This window comes from Haemaphysalis longicornis, unplaced genomic scaffold, assembly GCF_048455015.1.
Source record: "Haemaphysalis longicornis isolate Haplotype H1 unplaced genomic scaffold, Haemaphysalis longicornis Haplotype H1 scaffold_1, whole genome shotgun sequence".
Classification (NCBI taxonomy): domain Eukaryota; kingdom Metazoa; phylum Arthropoda; class Arachnida; order Ixodida; family Ixodidae; genus Haemaphysalis; species Haemaphysalis longicornis.
This window is the reverse complement of record NW_027526203.1, coordinates 42,184,064-42,201,256: the sequence shown is the minus strand read 5'-3', so window position 1 is coordinate 42,201,256 and position 17,193 is coordinate 42,184,064. Positions and strand designations below refer to the sequence as shown.

Sequence of the window (17,193 nt, the reverse complement as noted above, 5' to 3'; positions counted from 1 at the left end):
CGCCATTAAGGACAATGTCTGGGTCCGGATGGATCCCACGCCTCCTGGAGAAGACAACACAGGTGCTTTTTCTGGGTTAAGTTTAAAACCGTTCTTGTCTGCCCAGCTGGCAAGTTTTTTGACACTGAGCTGGACTTGACGCTCACAGATGGACATATTACATGATTTAAAAGATACCTGGATGTCGTCTACATACATTGAATAAGAAATTGTAGGTGGCAGTGCCTTCCCAAGGGAGTTCATCTTAACTATGAACAGAGTGCAGCTTAGCACTCCACCTTGCGGAACGCCGTTTTCTTGCACATGAACTCTTGAGAGTGTGCTACCTACTCTCACGCGAAACGTTCTTTCGGACAAATAACTAGCAAGGGTGTTGAGCATATGGCCCGAAACACCGAAAGACTTTAGGTCACAGAGGATCCCGTAACGCCAAGCGGTGTCATAGGCCTTCTCAAGGTCAAAAAATACCGTTGTGCAAAACTGCTTGTGAATGAAGGCGTCCTTTATATAGGACTCGAGCGCGACGAGTTGGTCATTGGTGGACCGCCCCGCCCGGAAGCCTGCCTGGCAGCTCTCGAGAAGACCATTGTACTCAAGAAAGTACATGAGTCTCCTGTTTATCATCTTCTCGAGGAGCTTGCACAGGCAGCTTGTGAGGGCGATGGGCCGATAGCTAGCGGGAGAGGAAGGGTCCTTTCCTTCCTTCAGGAAAGCCACTACTATGGCCTCTCTCCAAGAGCGAGGAATGTGCCCTGAAAGCCATATGTTGTTGTATAGATGTAGGAGTGTTTCAAGAGTGTCTGGGTGTAGGTGTTGTATCATGGTGTATATGATTTTGTCTGCACCTGGAGCTGAAGGCTTACATGCGTTCAGAGCAACCTTCAGCTCATGAATTGAAAAAGGAGAATTGTAAGAAGTGTGCGACTTGTTGTTATCACGCAGGGACTTCTTTTCTACAGATGTCTTGTGTTTCATGAACGTTTTTGTGTAGTGTGCTGAACTGTACACTTGTTCGAAGTGTTGTGCAAGTGTGTTAGCCTGGTCTTCCAGTGTGTCCCCTGTTGTACTAACAAGGGGCAGGCTGTGTGTCTGTTGTCCTTTTAGTTTTCGTATTCGTGTCCAGACTTTGTGTGTGTCGGTGTATGAGTTGATGGAAGTGAGGAAGGTGTGCCAACTCTCCCTTTTCGCCTCACGACGCACTCGCTTCCCAAGAGCCTTTGCCCGTTTAAACGAAATGAGGTTATCTGACGTGGGGTACCGGCGAAGGACACCCCACGCCTTGTTCTGGGCCTCTCGCGCCCGCCTGCAGTCCTCGTTCCACCAGGGCCTCCTTGGGTTGCGGGACGCACTGGAGGCCTGGGGCATGGACTTTTCGGCGGCGTCGACTATGTGCGCCGTGACGAGTTGGGCTGCTTCCTCAACGTGTAGGTGTTTTATGGTTGTGTGGTGTAGTTTAGATGTTTCTGTGAATGTACTCCAGTTTGCTTTTGATTCATTAAACCTGTTATGGGAAGATGGACTGCATGGGCCTTTACCTATGTATGTTAGGGATGTGGGGAAGTGGTCACTACCATATGGGTCCGTGCCCACGCCCCACTCAAGACATGGAAAGAGAATTGTAGAACCAATAGCCAAGTCGAGATGTGAGTACGTATTATGTCCTAAGTTATGGTATGTAGGCTGTTTTTGGTTGAAAAGGCATGCTCCTGAAGATGTAAGAAATTTCTCTATCAGGCGACCTCGGGCATCCGTTCTGGAGGAGCCCCAAAGAGAGTTGTGTACATTAAGGTCGCCTATTAGGATGTACGGATCGGGCAGCTGGTCGACCAGCGCCTCGAAGTCAGAGCTCAAAAGTGTGACATCAGGAGGAATATATATGGAGCATACCGTTATCAACCTATTAAAAATTATTGTGCGTATTGCTACAGCCTCAAGGACGGTGTTGAGAGCGACAGGGTGGCATGCTAGGGATTTCCGGGCTATTATGGCTACACCGCCCAAAGAGTGTGTGCAGCCATCCCTGTCCTTTCTGAAGACCATGTACTTATTTAAGAAATTTGTGTGCTTGGAATTCAAATGCGTCTCTTAAGACACATCACACTTGGCTGATTAGCATGCAGTATTTTGTATACATCGTCAAGATTTTTAAGAAGGCCTCTACAGTTTCATTGAATTATGTTTTCTCTTCCCATTATTTAGTGTGAGAGCTACTGGAGTGTGTGTGTTTGTTTATGTGTCGTCTTTCGGGGCTGTGATTCTCGCCTTTTTTGGCTTGTCGGGAGGCTTTGGCGTCGGGGCGCGTTCCTTGCGCTGCGTTGCAGGCAGGAACGGCCCGACATCCATCTCGTCGTCGGATGTCCGAGGGGTGCCCGACGGACTGGGCCCCCAGGACTTGGTCCCCCCTCGGGAGCCCTTCGTTTGAGCCGCCACCGCCGAGGGCGTCCGGGGCGCCAGAGGTGGCACAGGCGGTGCGGTGGCAGTGGGAACTGGTGCGGGGCCCGTGGTGTCCATCACCTCTGTACCCTCCAACGCACTGGAGGGCGGGGAGACAGAGGCGGGAGCGGCACCGGTCCCGACGGAAGAGGTTGCCACCACAACCGCTGCTGCCTCAGCAAGCGGCGTGGTGGCGGGTTGGGCTGCCAGAGGCAACCCAGGGGGGGGGGGGGCGGGCGAGGGACCAGGTCAGACTCGCTGAACTGGGTCCCTGTGGAAACGAGACGCCGCTCCGCACCCCGGCGAGCCGCGTCGGCGTACCTCCCCAGGGGGAAAGAGGCGAACCTCTTTCGCGCTTCTGGGAATGTGATGTTTTCAGTGACTTTGATGTTGATGATTTTCTTTTCTAGTTGAAATTTTTCGCACTTTCGGGAGTATGCCGCATGCGGCCCCCCGCAGTTTACACAAGTGAGAGTTTCGGCTGAGCCGTTCTCGCTCGGATGATCGTGCGCAGCGCACTTTGCACACGTCGTTCGGCCACGGCAAGAGTTCGTACCATGCCCGAACCGCTGGCACTTAAAACAGCACTGCGGGTTCGGGATGTACGGACGGATGGAGCAACGGATAAAACCTGCATTTATGTATTGTGGAAGAATTGCGCGGTCGAAAGTCAAGATAATGTGTTTGGTGGGAATCTCCTTGTCGTCTCTGCGGATGGTGATGTGTCTCACGGCAGTGACGCCCTGATCCTTCAAGCCGGCAAGGAGATCCGCATCGGTTTCGTTGAGAAGGTCTGTCTCGGATATCATACCCTGCGAGCTGTTGAGGCTCCGATGGGGTGTGACCCGGATGTCAAGATCAGCTAGTCTAGTCTGAGCTAGAAGCTTTGCAGACTGCTGCTTGTCATTTATTTCAATTAGGAGTTCACCAGACCTTTGTTTTTTGCATTTATACGATTTTCCTACCATGGCTTCAAGATACTTGGCGATCAAGAAGACTGACTGAGATGCAAGAGGGTGGGTTGGGTTGAGCGATACCATCACAAGAAATCGAGAAAAATTATCTGGTTCAGGAAATGTCAAAGATGGCAATGGGGGAAAGGATACTTTGGTGCGGCCCCTTTTAGGGGGCCGATGACGGTTGGAGGGGTTTTTAGACAATATCATAAAGCATAGTATAAAAGCACGGAGACGGGGGTACTTTCTCCTTTGACCTTACCCTGGTAGTCAAAGAGGTCCCGGAACTCGAGCCCATCGGCCGAAGCTTGACCAAGGCTCCGACGGCCACCGCTTACGGCTTCTACCCTTCACCTTTAAACACGTCGCCACGGTTGGACACGGCTTATGTTGGGATCTCGGGGTCCGCGGTGTCGCTGCTCACCGTCACCATGAATACTCAAGGTGCCCCGTGCGGGGCCCCTTTAAGCTTCCTATGGCACCAAGACAGCCAGAACAGATGCCCTCGTTATGCATGTGGTGAATCAGAATAGAAAATGAGGGGCTCGTTGAAAATAAAAAAGAAATAGGGGTTGGCAGTCAAATAAACATCGGAAAGAGAAGGGGAGGAAGTGGGAGGTCATTGAAACAGATAAAGAATTTGGAACGAAAGAAAAAAAGTTCATAATAAATGCCCGCCAGGTGGGATCCGAACTCACGACCTCTAGAATACCGGTCTGGTGCGACAACCACTACGCTACCGGCGGGGCGATTTTCCCCTCCACTTTCTGGGGTATTTGTGTTTAGTTATTTTTGGTTCCTGTGCTTGGGGGTTGTAGCCAGTGCCACTCGGACTACTCGTGGTGAAGCGGACCTTTTTTTAAACCCCGGGCCGTGACTCCAGAGTGTACAACATGTCGAGAGTGGTCGACCAGCGTTGAACCCTCTTAAGCTTCCTATGGCACCAAGACTGCCAGAACAGAGGCCCTCGCTATGCATTTTGTGAATCAGAATAGGAAAAGAGGGGCTCATTGAAAATAACACAGAAAAAAGGGTTCGCAGTCAAATAAACCCCGGAAAGCAAAGGGGAGGATGTGGTAGGCCATTGAAACCGATAAAGAATTTGGAAAGAAAGAAAGTGGAGAAAAAATGCCCGGAAGTTCGGATCCGAACCCACGACCCCAGGATACCGGTCTGGTGGGATAACCACTACGCTACAGGCGGCGCGATTTTCCCCTCCACTTTCTGGGGTATTTATGTTGAGGTATTTTGGGTTCCTCTGCTTGAGGGTTGTAGCCTGCGCAACACGGACTACTCGTGGTGAAGGGGACCTTTTTTTTAAACCCCGGGTCGTGAGTCTAGTGTCTACGACATGTTGAGAGTGGTCGACCCGCGTTGAACCCACTTAAGCTTCCTATGGCACCAAGACTGCCAGAATAGAGGCTATCACTATGCATGTAGTGAATGAGAATAGGAAATGAGGGGCTCCTTGAAAATAACACAGACATAAGAGTTGGCAGTCAAAAAAACATCAGAAAGCAAAGGAGAGTATGTGGTATGTCGTTGAAACAGATAAAGAATTTGGAAAGAAAGAAATAAAGTGGAGAAAAAATGCCCGCCAGGTGGGATTCGAACCCACGACCTCCAGAATACCGATCTGGTGGGAAAACCACTTCGCTACCGGCGGGGCGATTTTCCACTCCACTTTCTGGGGTATTTATGTTTAGGTATTTTTGGTTCCTGTGCTTGGGGGTTGTAGCCAGCGCCACTCGGACTACTCGTGCTGAAGGGGACCTTCTTTTTATCCCCCGGGCCTTGACTCTAGTGTCAACGATATGTCGAGAAAGGTTGACCAGCTTTGAACCTTCTTAAGCTTCCTATGGCACCAAGACGGCCAGAACAGAGGCTCTGGTTTTGCATGTAGTGAACCAGAATAAAAAAGAGGGGCTCGTTGAAAATAATAAAAGGGTTGGCAGTCAAATAAACCTCGGAAAGAGAAGGGGAGGAGGTGGTAGGTCATTGAAACAGATAAAGAATCTTGAAAGGAAGAAAAAAAGGGGATAAAAAATGCCCGCCTTGTGGGATCTGAACTCACGACCCCCAGAATACCGGTCTGGTGCTATAACCACTACGCCACCGGCGGCGCGATTTTCCCCTCCACTTTCTGGGGTATTTATGTGTAGGTATTTTTGGTTCCTGTGCTTGGGGGTTGTAGCCAGTGCCACTCGGACTACTCGTGGTGAAGCGGACCTTTTTTTAAACCCCGGGCCGTGACTCCAGAGTGTACAACATGTCGAGAGTGGTCGACCAGCGTTGAACCCTCTTAAGCTTCCTATGGCACCAAGACTGCCAGAACAGAGGCCCTCGCTATGCATTTTGTGATTCAGAATAGGAAAGAGGGGCTCATTGAAAATAACACAGAAAAAAGGGTTGGCAGTCAAATAAACCCCGGAAAGCAAAGGGGAGGATGTGGTAGGTCATTGAAACCGATAAAGAATTTGGAAAGAAAGAAAGTGGAGAAAAAAATTCCCGGAAGTTCGGATCCGAACCCACGACCCCAGGATACCGGTCTGGTGGGATAACCACTAGGCTACAGGCGGCGCGATTTTCCCCTCCACTTTCTGGGGTATTTATGTTGAGGTATTTTTGGTTCCTGTGCTTGAGGGTTGTAGCCTGCGCCACTCGGACTACTAGTGGTGAAGGGGACCTTTTTTTTAAACCCCGGGCTGTGACTCCAGAGTCTACAACATGTCGAGAGTGGTCGACCAGCGTTGAACCCTCTTAAGCTTCCTATGGCACCAAGACTGCCAGAACAGGGGACCCCGCTACGCATGTAGTGAATCAGAAAAGGAAATGAGGGGCTCGTTGAAAATACCACAGAAATAAGGGTTCGCAGTCAAATAAACGTCGGAAAGAAAAGGGAAGGATGTTGTAGGTCATTGAAGCAGATAAAGAATATGGAAAGAAAGAAATAAAGTGAAGAAAAAATGCCCGCCAGGTGGGATCCGAACTGACGACCTCCATAATACTGGCCTGGTGAGAAAACCACTACGCTACCGGCGGCGCGATTTGCCACTCCACTTTCTTGGGTATTTATGTTTAGGTATTTTTGGTTCCTGTGCTTGGGGTTGTAGCCAGCGCCACTCGGACTACTCGTGGTGAATGGGACCTTTTTTTAAACCCCGGGCCGTGACTCCAGATTCTACAACATGTCGAGAGTGGTCGACCAGCGTTAAACCCTCTTAAGCTTCCTATGGCACCAAGACGGCCAGAACAGAGGCCCTCGCTATTCATGTAGTGATTCAGAATAGGAAATGAGGGTTTCGTTGAAAATAACACATAAATAACGGTTGGCAGTCAAATAAACATTGGAAAGCAAAGGGGAGGATGTGATAGGTCATTGAAGCTGATAAAGAATTTCGAAAGAAAGAAATAAAGTGGAGAAAAAATTCCCGCCAGGTGGGATCCGAACCCACGACCTCCAGTATACCGGACTGGTGGGAAAACCACTACGCTACCGGCGGCGCGATTTTCCACTCCACTTTCTGGGGTTTTTATGTTGAGGTATTTTTGGTTCCTGTGCTTGGGGGTTGTAGCCAGCGCCACTCGGACTACTCGTGGTGAAGGGGACCTTTTTTTTAAACCCCGGGCGGTGACTCCAGAGTCTACAACATGTCGAGAGTGGTCGCCCAGCGTTGAACCCTCTTAAGATTCCTATGGCACCAAGACTGCCAGAACAGGGGCCCTCGCTATGCATGTAGTGAATCAGAATAGGAAATGAGGGGCTTGTTGAAAATAAGAAAGAAATAAGGGTTGGCAGTCAAATAAACATCGGAAAGCAAAGGGGAGGATGTGGTAGGTCATTGAAGCAGATAAAGAATTTGGAAAGAAAGAAATAAAGTGGAGAAAAAATGCCCGCCAGGTGGGATCCGAACCAACGACCTACAGAATACTGGTCTGGTGCGATAACCACTACGCTACCGGAAAGGCGATTTTCCCCTTCACTTTCTGGGGTATTTAAGTTTAGGTATTTTTGGTTCCTGTGCTTGGGGGTTGTAGCCAGCGCCACTCGGACTACTCGTGCTGAAGTTGACCTTTTTTTTTAAATTCCCCCCACGCGTGACTCTAGAGTCTACGACATGTCGAGAGTGGTCGACCAGCGTTGAACCCTCTTAAGCTTCCTACGGCACAAAGACTGCCAGAACAGAGGCCCTCGCTAAGCATGTAGTGAATCAGAATAAAAGACTGGGGGCTCGTTGATAATTACACAGAAATAAGGGTTGGCCATCAAATAAACCTCGGAAAGCAAAGGCGAGGAAGTGGTGCGTCATTGAAACAGATAAATAATATTGAAAGAAATTAAGTGGAGAAAAAATGCCTGCAAGGTGGGATCCGAACCCACGACGCCCAGAATACCGGTCTGGTGGGAAATCCCCTACGCTACCAGCGGCGCGATTTTCCACTCCACTTTCTGGGGTATTTATGTTTAGGAATTTTTGGTTCCTGTGCTAGGGGTTGTAGCCAGCGCCACTCGGAGTACTCGTGGTGAAGGGGACCTTCTTTTAATCCCCCGGGCCTTGACTCTAGTGTCAAGGACATGTCGAGAGAGGTCGACCAGCGTTGAACCCTCTTAAGCTTCCTATGGCACCAAGACGGCCAGAACAGAGGCCCTGGTTTTGCATGGAGTGAATCAGAATCGAAGAAAAGGGGCTCGTTGGAAATAAAAAAAATGGGTTGGCAGTCAAATAAACCTCGGAAAGAGAAGGGGAGGAAGTGGTAGGTCATTGAAACAGAAAAATATTGGAAAGAAAGAAAAAAAGTGGATAAAAAATGCCCGCCACGTGGGATTTGAACTCACGACCTCCAGAATACTGGCCTGGTGCGATAACCACTACGCCACCGGCGGCGCAATTTTCCCCTCCACTTTCTGGAGTATTTATGTTTAGGTATTTTTGGTTCCTGTGCTTGGGGGTTGTAGCCAGCGCCACTCGGACTACTCGTGGTTAAGGGGACCTTTTTTTAACCCCCGGGCCGTGACTCCAGAGTCTACGACATGTCGAGAGTGGTCGACCAGCGTTGGACCCTCTTAAGCTTCCTATGGCACCAATACTGCCAGAACAGGGGCCCTCGCTATGCATGTAGTGAATCAGAATAGGAAATGAGGGGCTCGTTAAAAATAACACAGAAATAAGGGTTGGCAGTCAAATAAACATCGGAAAGCAAAGGGGAGGACGTGGTAGGTCATTGAAACAGATAAAAAATTTGGAAAGAAAGAAACAAACTGGAGAAAAAATGCCCGCCAGGTGGGATCCGAACCAACGACCTACAGAATACTGGTCTGGTGCGATAACCACTACGCTACCGGAAAGGCGATTTTCCCCTCCCTTTCTGTGGTATTTATATTTAGGCATTTTTTGTTCCTGTGCTTGGGTGTGGTAGCCAGCGCCACTCGGACTACTCGTTTTGAAGGGGACCTTCTTTTTAAGCCCCGGGTCGTGACTCTAGTGTCTACGACATGTCGAGAGTGGTTGACCAGCGTTGAACCCTCTTAAGCTTCCTATGACACAAAGACTACCAGAACAGAGGCCCTCGTTATGCATGTAGTGAATCAGAATAGAAAATGAGGGGCTCGTTGAAAATAAAAAAGAAATAAGGGTTGGCAGTTAAATAAACCTCGGAAAGAGAAGGGGAGGAAGTGGTAGGTCATTGAAATATATAAGGAATTTGGAAAGAAAAAAAAGTGGATAAAAAATGCCCGCCAGGTGGGATCCGTACTCACGACCTTCACAATACCGGTCTGGTGCGATAACCACTACGCTACCGGCGGCGCGATTTTCCCCTCCACTATCTGGGGTATTTATCTTTAGTTATTTTTGTTTCCTGTGCTTGGGGGCGGTAGCAAGCGCAACTCGGACTACTCGGGGTGAAGGGTACCTTCTTTCAACGCCCGGGTCGTGACTTCTAGTGTCTACGACATGTCGTGAGTGGTCGACCAGTGTTTGAACCATCTTAAGCTTCCTTTGGCACCAAGACTGTCAGAACAGAGGCTCTTGCTATGGATGTAGTGAATCAGAATAGGAAATGAGGGGCTCGTGGAAAAACACAGAAATAAGGGCTGGCAGTCAAATAAACCTCGGAAAGCAAAGGGGAGGATGTGGTAGGTCATTGAAACAGATAACGAATTTGGAAAGAAAAAAAGAAAGTGGAGAAAAAATACCCACCAGGTGGGATCCGAACCCACGACCTCCAGAATACTGGTCTGGTGCGATAACCACTACGTTACCGAAGGGGATATTTTCCCCTCCACTTTCCGGGGTATTTGTTTAGGTATTTTTGGTTCCTGTGCTTGGGGGTGGTAGGCAGCGCCGCTCGGACTAATCGGGGTGAAGGGGACCGTCTTTCTAACCCCCGGGCCGTGACTCTTATGTCTACGACATGTCGAGAGTGGTCGACCAGCATTGAACCCTCTTAAGTTTCCTATGGCACCAAGATTGCCAGAACAGAGGCCCTCGCTATGCATGTGGTGAATCGGAATAGGAAATTAGGGCTCGTTGGAAATAACAGAGAAATAAGGGTTGGCAGTCAAATAAACCTCGGAAAGCAAAGGGGAGGAAGTGGTAGGTCATTGAAACAGATAAAAAATGTGGAAAGAAAGAAAGTGGACAAAAATACCCGCCAGGTCGGATCCGAACCCACGACCTCCAGAATACCGGTCTGGTGCGATACCACTTTGCTACTGGAGGGGGCGATTTCCCCTCTACTTTCTGGGGTATATATGTTAAGGTATTTTTGGTTCCTGTGCTTGGCGGTAGTAGCCAGCGCCACTCAGACTACTCGGGGTGAAGGGAACCTTCTTTTTAACTTCCAGGCCATGACTCTAGTGTCTACGACATGTCGACAGTGGTCGACCAGCGTTGAACACTCTTAAGCTTCCTATGGCACCAAGACTTCTAGAACAGATGCTCTTGCTATGCATGTAGTGAATCAGAATGGGAAATGAGGGGCTCATTGAAAATAACACAGAAATAACGGCTGGCAGTCAAATAAACCTCGGAAAGCAAAGAGGAGGATGTGGTAGGTCATTGAAACAGATAAAGAATTTGGAAAGAAAGAAAGTGGACAAAAATACCCGCCAGGTAGGATCCGAAACCACGACCTCCATAATACCGGTCTGGTGCGATAACTGCTACGCTACCGAAGGGGAGATTTTCCTCTCCACTTTCCGGGGTATTTGTTTAGGTATTTTTGGTTCCTGTCCTTGGGGGTGGTAGCCAGCGCCGCTCGGACTAATCGGGGTGAAGGGGACCTCCTTTTAACGCCTGGGCCGTGACTCTAATGTCTACGACATCTCGAGAGTGGTCGACCGGCGTTGAACCCTCTTAAGCTTCCTAAGGCACCAATACTGCCAGAACAGAGGCCCTCCCTATGCATGTAGTGAATCAGAAGAGAAAATAAGGGGCTTGTTGAAAATAACACAGAAATAAGGGTTGGCAGTCAAATAAACCTCGGAAGGTAAAGGGGAGGATGTGGTAGGTCATTGAAACAGATAAAAAATTTGGAAAGAAAGAATGAAAGTGGAGAAAAAATGCCCGCCAGGTGGGATCCAAACCCAAGACCTCCAGAATACCGGTCTGTTGCTATAACCACTACGCTACCACCGGCGCGATTTTCCCCTCCACTTTCTAGGGTTTTATGTTTAGGTATTCTTGGTTCCTGTTCTTGGCGGTAGTAGCCAGTGTCACTCGGACTACTCGGGGTGAAGGGGACCTTCTTTTTAACCCCCGGGCCGTGACTCTAGTGCCTACGACATGTTGAGAGTGGTCGACCAGTGTTGAACCCTCTTAAGCTTCCTATGGCACCAAGATTGCCAGAACAGAGGCCCTCGCTATGCATGTGGTGAACCGGAATAGGAAATGAGGGGCTCGTTGAAAATAACACAGAAATAAGGGTTGGCAGTCAAATAAACCTCGGAAAGCAAACGGGAGGATGTGGTAGGTTATTGAAACAGATAAAGAATTTAGAAAGAAAGAAAGTGGAGAAAAAATGCCCGCCAAGTTGGATCCGAACCCACGACCTCCAGTATACCAGTCTCGTGCGATAACCACTAACCTACAGGCGCTGCAACTTTCCCCTCCACTTTTTGGTGATTTATGTTAAGGTATTTTTGGTACCTGTGCTTGGGGGTGGTAGCCAGCGCCACTCGGACAGCTCGGTGTGAAGGGGACCTTCTTTTTAACCCCCAGGCCATGACTCTAGTTTCTACGACATGTCGAGAGTGGTCGACCAAAGTGAACCCTCTTAAGCTTCCTATGGCACCAAAAATGCCAGATCAGAGGCCCTCGCTATGCATATAGTGAATCAGAATAGGAAACGAGGGGCTCATTGAAAATAAGACAGAAATAAGGGTTGGCAGTAAAATAAACCTCGGAAAGCAAAGGGGAGCATGTGGTAGGTCATTGAAACAGATAAAAAATTTGGAAAGAAAGAAAGTGGAGAAAAATGCCCACCAGGTAGGATCCGAACCCACGACCTCCAAACTACCGGTCTGGTGCGATACCACTTTGCTACTGGAGGGGGTGATTTTCCCTTCCACTTTCTGGGGTGTATATTTTAAGGTATTTTTGGTTCCTGTGCTTGGCGGTAGTAGCCAGTGCCACTCAGAATACTCGGGGTGAAGGGAACCTTCTTTTTAACTCCCAGGCTATGACTCTAGTGTCTACGACAAGTCGAGAGTGGTCGACCAGCGTTGAACCCTCTTAAGCTTCCTATGGCACCAAGACTCCTAGAACACAGGCTCTTGCTATGCATGTAGTGAATCTGAATGGGAAATGAGGGGCTCATTGAAAATAACACAGAAATAACGGCTGGCAGTCAAATAATCCTCGGAAAGCAAATAGGAGGATGTGGTAGGTCATTGAAACAGATAAAGAATTTGGAAAGAAAGAAAGTTGAGAAAAAATGCCCATCAGGTGGGATCCGAAACCACGACCTCCAGAATACCGGTCTGGAGCGATAACCACTGCGCTAGCGGCGGGGTGATTTTACCCTCCACTTTCTAGAATATTTAGGTTTAGGTATTCTTGGTTCCTGTGCTTGGCGGTGGTAGTCAGCGCCACTCGACTACTCGGGGTAAAGTGAACCTTCTTTTTAACAACCGTGCCATGACTGTAGTGTCTACAATATGTTGAGAGTGGTCGACCACAGTGAACCCTCTTGAGCTTCCTATGGCACCAAGAGTGCCAGAACAGAGGCCCTTGCTATGCATGTAGTGAACCAGAATAGGAAATGAGGGGCTCGATGAAACTAACACAGAAATAAGGCTTGGCAGTCAAATAAACCTCGGAAAGCAAAGGGAGGATGTGGTAGGTCATTGAAACAGATAAAGAATTTGGAAAGAAAGTGGAGGAAAAATGCCCGCCAGGTGGGATCCGAACCTACTACATCCAGAATACCGGTATGGTGCGGGAACCACTACGCTACTGGCGGGGCGATTTTCCTCTCCACTTTCTGAGATATTTATGTTTAGGTATTTCCGGTTCCTGTGCTTGGGGGATTGTAGCCAGCGCCACTCAGACTACTCGGGGTGAAGGGGACCTTTTTTTTACCCACCGGGCCGTGACTTCTAGTGTCTACGGCATGTCGAGAGTGGTCGACCATTGTTGAACCATCTTAAGCTTCATTTGGCACCAAGACTGCCAGAACACAGGCTCTTGCTATGCATGTAGTGAATCAGAGTAGGAAATGAGGGGCTTGTTGAAAATAACACAGAAATAAGGGTTGGCAGTCAAAAACACCTCAGAAAGCAAAGGGGAGGATGTGGTAGGTCATTGAAACAGATAAAGAATTTGGAAAGAAAGAAAGTTGAGAAAAAATGCCCGTCAGGTGGGATCCGAAACCACGACCTCCAGAATACCGGTCTGGTGCGATAACCACTGCGCTACCGGCGGGGTGATTTTACCCTCCATTTTCTAGAATAATTAGGTTTAGGTATTCTTGGTTCCTGTGCTTGGGGGTGGTAGCCAGCGCCGCTCGGACTAATTTGGGTGAAGGGGAGCTTCTTTTCACCCCCGGGCCGTGACTGTAATTTCTACGACATGTCGAGAGTGGTCGACCAGCGTTGAACCCTCTTAAGCTTCCTAATTCACCAATACTGCCAGAACAAAGGCCCTCCCTATGCATGTAGTGAATCACAAAAGAAAATAAGGGGCTTGTTGAAAATAACACAGAAATAAGGGTTGGCAGTCAAATAAACCTCGGAAAGCAAAGGGGAGGATGTGGTAGGTCATTGAAAGAGATAAAAAATTTGAAAAGAAAGTGGAGAAAAAATGCCCGCCAGGTGGGATCCAAACCCAAGACCTCCAGAATATATGTCTGTTGCTATAACCACTACGCTACCGCCGGCGTGATTTTCCCCTCCACTTTCTGGGGTATTTATATTAAGGTATTTTTGGTTCCTGTGCTTGGGGTGGTAACCAGCGCCACTCGGACTACTCGGGGTGAAGGGGACCTTCTTTTTAACCCCCGGGCCGTGCCTCTAGTGCCTAAGACATGTCGAGAGTGGTCGACCAGCGTTGAACCATCTTAAGCTTCCTATGACACCGAGACTGCTAGAACAGAGGCCCTCCCTATGCTTGTAGTGAATCAGAATATGAAATGAGGGGCTCGTTGAAAATAACAGAGAAATAAGGGTTGGCAGTCAAATAAAGCTCGGAAAGCAAAGGGGAGGATGTGGTAGGTGATTGAAACAGATAAAGAATTTGGAAAGAAAAAAAGAAAGTGGAGAAAAAATACCCGCCAGGTGGGATCCGAACCCACGACCTCCAGAATACCGGCCTGGTGCGATAACCACTTCGCTACCGAAGTTTAGATTTTCCCCTCCACTTTCTAGGGTATTTGTTTAGGTATTTTTGGTTCCTGTGCTTGGGGTTGGTAGCCAGCGCCGCTCGGACTAATCGGGGTGAAGGGGACCTTCTTTTAACACCCGGGCTGTGATTGTAGTGTCTACGACATGTCGAGAGTGGTCGACCAGTGTTGAACCCTCTTAAGGTTCCTAAGGCACCAAGACTGCCAGAACAGAGGCCCTCCCTATGCATGTAGTGAATCAGAATAGAAAATGAGGGGCTTGTTGAAACTAACACAGAAATAAGGGTTGGCAGTCAAAGACACCTCAGAAAGCAAAGGGGAGGATGTGGTAGGTCATTGAAACAGATAAAGAATTTGGAAAGAAAGTTGATAAAAAATCTCTGCCAGGTGATAAATGAACTCACGACCTCCAGAATACTGGTCTGGTGCGATAACCACTATGCTACCGGCGGGGCAATTATACCCTCCACTTTCTAGGGTTTTATGTTTAGGTATTCTTGGTTCCTGTGCTTGGTGGTAGTAGGCAGCGCCACTGAGACTACTCGCGGTGAAAGGAACCTTCTTTTTAACTCCCGGGCCATGTCTCTAGTGTCTACGACATGTCGAGAGTGGTCGACCAGCATTGAACCCTCTTAAGCTTCCCATGGCACCAAGACTGCCAGAACAGGGGCTCTTGATATGCATGGAGTGAATCAGAATGGGAAATGATGGGCTCGTTGAAAATAACACAGAAGTAAGGGCTGGCAGTCAAATACACATCGGAAAGCAAAGAGGAGGATGTGGTAGGTCACTGAAACAGATAAAGAATTTGGAAAGAAAGAGAGTTGAGAAAAAATGCCCGCCAGGTGGGATCCGAAACCACGACTTCCAGAATAGCGGTCTGGTGCGATAACCACTGCGCTACCGGCGGGGGGATCCTCTTTCTAGGGTATTGAGGTTTAGGTTTTCTTGGATCCTGTGCTTGGCGGTCGTAGGCAGCGCCATTCGGACTACTCGGGGTTAAGGGAACCTTCTTTTTAACTCCCGGGCCGTGACTCCAGAGTGTACAACATGTCGAGAGTGGTCGACCAGCATTGAACCCTCTTAAGCTTCCCATGGCACCAAGAGTTCCAGAAAAGCGGCCCTTGCTACGCATGTAGTGAACCAGAATAGGAAATGAGGGGCTCGTTGAAAATAACACAGAAATAAGGCTTGGCAGTCAAATAAACCTCGGAAAGCAAAGGGAGGATGTGGTAGGTCATTGAAACAAATAAAGAATTTGGAAAGAAAAAAAGAAAGTGAAGAAAAAATACCCGCCAGGTGGGATCCGAACCCACGACCTCCAGAATACCGGCCTGGTGCAATAACCACTCCGCTACCGAAGGGGAGATTTTCCCCTCCACTTTCTGGGGTATTTGTTTAATTATTTTTGGTTCTTGTGCTTCGCGGTAGTAGCCAGCACCACTCAGACTACTCGAGGTGAAGGGAACCTTCTTTTTGACTTCCAGGCCATGACTCTAGTGTCTACGACATGTCGAGAGTGGTCGACCAGCGTTGAACCCTCTTAAGCTTCCTATGGCATCAAGACTGCCAGAACAGAGGCCCTCGCTATGCATGTATTGAATCAGAAGAGGAAATGAGGGGTCGTTGAAAATAACACAGAAATAAGCGTTGGCAGTCAAATAAACCTCTGGAAGCAAAGGGGAGGATGTGGTAGGTCATTGAAACAGATAAAGAATTTGGAAATAAAGAAAGCGGAGAAAAAATGCCCGCCAGGTGGGATCTGAATTCAAGACCTCCAGAATACAGGTCTGTTGCTATAACCACTATGCTACCGCCGGCGCGATTTTCCCCTCCACTTTCTGGGGTATTTATATTAAGGTATTTTTTGTTCCTGTGCTGGGGAGGTAACCAGCGCCACTCGGACTACTCGGGGAGGACAGGACCTTCCTTTTAACCCCCGGGCCGTGCTTCTAGTGCCTAAGACATGTCGAGAGTGGTCCACCAGTGTTGAAACCTCTTAAGCTTCCTATGGCACCAAAACTGCAAGAACAGAGGCCCTCGCTATGCATGTAATGAATCAGAATAGGAAATGAGGGGCTTGTTGAAAATAACACAGAAATAAGTGTTGGCAGTCAAAAACACCTCAGAAAGCAAAGGGGTGGATGTGGTAGGTCATTGAAACATAAAGAATTTGGAAAGAAAGAAAGTTGAGAAAAAATCTCCGCCAGGTGGGATCTGAATCCACGACCTCCAGAATACCGGTCTGGTGCGATAATCACTACGCTACCGGCGGGGCGATTTTACCCTCCACTTTCTAGGGTTTTATGTTTAGGTATTCTTGTTTCCTGTACTTGGCGGTAGTCGCCAGCGCCACTCGGACTACTCGGGGTGAACAGGACCTTCTTTTTACCCCCAGGCCGTGACTCTAGTGTCTACGACATGTCGAGAGTGGTCGACCAGCGTTAAACCCTCTTAAGCTTCCTAAGGCACCAAGACTGCCAGAACAGAGGCCCTCTCTATGCATGTAGTGAATCATAAAAGAAAATGAGGGGCTTGTTGAAAATAACACAGAAATAAGGGTTGGCAGTCAAAAAAACCTCGGAAAGCAAAGGGGAGGATGTGGTAGGTCATTGAAACCGATAACGAATTCGGAAAGAAAAAAAGAAAGTGGAGAAAAAATACCCACCAGGTGTGATCCGAACCCACGACCTCCAGAATACTGGTCTGGTGTGATAACCGCTACGCTACCGAAGGGGAGATTTTCCCCTCCACTTTCCGGGGTATTTGTTTAGGTATTTTTGGTTCCTGTGCTTGCGGGTGGTAGCCAGCGCCGCTCGGACTAATCGGGGGGAAGGGGACCTTCTTTTAACGCCTTGCCGTGACTCTAATGTGTACGACATGTCGAGAGTGGTCGACGAGCGTTGAACCCTCTTAAGCTTCCTAAGGCACCAATACTGCCAGAACAGAGGTCCTCCCTATG

At 48.7% G+C, this 17,193-nt stretch overlaps 2 non-coding genes and 1 pseudogene across 2 annotated transcripts; 1 reads left to right on the top strand and 2 right to left on the bottom strand.

Moving 5' to 3' along the window:
* Positions 1 to 17,193, top strand: part of LOC144166055 (uncharacterized) — a 123,468-nt pseudogene that overhangs the window by 60,588 nt on the left and 45,687 nt on the right.
* Positions 8,202 to 8,274, bottom strand: Trnat-agu (transfer RNA threonine (anticodon AGU)). Its single transcript has one exon. It is a non-coding gene; the product is annotated as a tRNA-Thr (tRNA).
* Positions 9,585 to 9,657, bottom strand: Trnat-agu (transfer RNA threonine (anticodon AGU)). The gene has a single exon. It is a non-coding gene; the product is annotated as a tRNA-Thr (tRNA).